The sequence below is a fragment of the Loa loa genome (assembly GCF_000183805.2).
Source record: "Loa loa unplaced genomic scaffold supercont3.242, whole genome shotgun sequence".
Taxonomy (NCBI): domain Eukaryota; kingdom Metazoa; phylum Nematoda; class Chromadorea; order Rhabditida; family Onchocercidae; genus Loa; species Loa loa.
The window spans coordinates 1-2,945 of NW_018108422.1; positions in this window are offsets into that span (position 1 = coordinate 1).

Sequence of the window (2,945 nt, forward strand, 5' to 3'; positions counted from 1 at the left end):
CAGCTATCGATATTATGCGCTAATTATTTATAGCTATCGATATTATGCGGGAATTATTTACAGCTATCGGTATTATGCGGGAATTATTTACAGCTATCGGTATTATGCGGGAATTATTTACAGCTATCGATATTATGCGGGAATTATTTACAGCTATCGGTATTATGCGGGGGATTATTTGTAACTATCGTTATGTGCTTAAATGAGACTCCAAGGCTTTTCGTTTGATATATCGAGGGATTAAGTGAAATTTGATGAAAAAAAATCCTTATGTCAGTTTTTTTTTTGAGTAATTTTTTATTTAGTTCTTTTTTTTTTTTTTGTTCCTGCATTTATCAAGGATGGTCAGTAAGTAGACTTTTGAAAAGTAATTGCCTAAAGAATTACGACTGTCGCAAAATCTGTTAGATTAGATACGGGGACAATCATAGTATACGTTTCTTTCAATTCTTATCTTTTACTTTATCAGGAGCTTTTTTTTTTTTAATTTTTGTCCTTTTTCTTTTTTTTTTTTTTACTGGTGATTACGAAAAAATTTATAACTTTAAGTGTCACGTCTTTAACAAATGGGCTATTTGGCTTTTATTAATTTTGACCAACTGAACTACAATGGTCACTCTTCTTGTGATTTCCACTTTTCCTCTTCGTATAACTGGTCATTCGTTTTCAAAATCGTTATTATTTATGCAAGTGAACTATTTGATTTTGGATTAATTTTTAACCAATAGGATTACAGTGGTCATTTTATTTTTTATTTTTTTTTTTTTTTGTGGCTATTCTATAATTGTATTACCTGGGCTACAAGTTTTTTTTTTCTGCCCTTGTTTTTGTTTTTGTTTTTTTTTTTTCAATGGTATTTTTTGATTTTTTTATTATTATCATCATATGTGATAATTGTATTTCATTTTAAGTTTTCGATTTATAATTATGTAAATTTTTTTTAGCAAATTATTTTATTACTCTTTAAATTTGTTTTTTTTTTTTCGATTTTCAGGCATAATATGTGATAAAGATAAAAATAAGTTATATGTTATCTATTATCAAATATTATCACATATATTCAGGAAATAATCGTAACATATGATAAAGATGCTTTATGATGGATTATTAGTTTGTTATTTTTCTGTTTACCTTTTGCCTTTTAATTATTTTGAATTTTTATTTGCTTATTTTTATTTACTTTTTTTTCTCAATATTCTTTTGGTTAAATTTATGAGTGTTTTTACTTTTTTTTTTTTTTTGATCATAAACTTATTTTTTATAATGAGTCTAGATATTTTTTTTCTTTTTTTGATGGATTATTCGTCTATTTTCTTTTTTTTTTTTCCTTCGTTACAATTCGTTTTAATGTTTCGATCATTTTGTTTCTTTTTAATATTTCGGTTTTTTTTTTTCTTTTTCCTTTTATGATGGGAAATAATATTAGTTTAATTATTCGTTTTTTTTTTTTATTTTCAATTAAAAAAGATTTTATATTATAAATTAATTTTTTCTTTTGATCAGCTAAAGTAATTTCCAAATTTTTTGTTTGTTTTCGATTTTATTAGTTTTATTTTTTATTTTTGTTACTGTTTTTGAGTTTTGTTAATTTTTCTTTATCAAATTATATCTTTTTTGTTTTTTGTTATTTGTACTATTAATCTTTTTTTTTGTTGGTTAAGGCTAAAGGTGAAAGATTTTTAATTCTAACTAAATTTCACTTTTTTTGCAGGTAGGTTTTTGAAGTTATTTCAGTATTGTCACTACTAGTTGAAAAAAAAAAAACGGTTTTCGGTAGGCTTTTACGGTTATCATTTCGGTAAAAGAAGCGGTTTCGGTAGGTTTTCTTTTGATAAAGGTAGGTTAATGTGGTTGTTATTACTATTAGAAGTGGTGTTTTGGTTGGTTTTTTTAGATAAGGTAGGTTAATGTGGTTGTTATTACTATTAGAAGAGGTGTTTTGATTGGTTTTTTTTTAGATAATGTAGGTTAATGTGGTTGCTATTACTATTAGAAGAGGTGGTTTTGATAGGTTTCCTTTTGGTTAAAGTAGGTTAAGGCAGGTTGAGGTAGGTACATTAACCTACCTTAACGTGATTGTTATTACTGTTGGAAAAGACAATTTCTGTAGCTGTTATTGTGGTAAGGTATAGTATTATTTGTTTTTGTTAAAATGTTTAAATCTATTAGACATCATGACGAAACCAGAACATGTTTTGTGAATTTTCAATTTTTTCCAAAAATTGTCTTATTTTATTCCTTTGATTAATTTTCTTTCTTTTTTCTTTTTTTTTTTTTTACTGCTTAACTTTAATAATTTAATTATTAATGGATTGAAATGAATATATTTTAATTGATTTGTTATTATAAGGTATATAGTTTCATTTGATCAAGTTTTTATTATTTTAATTATTTAATATAAATATATTTATGGCGATAATTTATTTATAGCGATATTTTCAGAAATATATTCATAGCGATAATTTGAATTCTTTTTTTAGATTGGAAATATTGTTTTTTTTTTTTTAATGGTTCTATTAATATTACTTTTTTTCTAAAGGTATTTTATTATTTGATTTAAAATTATTACTTTTTTTTTTTGAAATCGCAATTATATTTTGCAGTAACATAAATAATTTTAATAATAATTTTACGGAAATTTTTGTTAATTGTAAAATATTATTACGACTGAAATTCATTTCTTATTTTCTTTTTCTTTTTTTTTTCATTTTTATTTTTATTTGCTATGATTTTTGATATGCTTGCATTAATTAATTTTCCTTTTGACCTCTATAAATCCGGTTTATTTACTGTTTTATATTTTTTTGTTGTCAAACCTTTTTTTTTTTCAAAATGGATTATTTTGGCCTACACTTTGAAATTCTTAATTAATAATTAACGAATTAATTCAATTTGTATTTATTCTCTTTTTCTGTTTTATTATTTTTTTAGTTTTTTTTACTTTT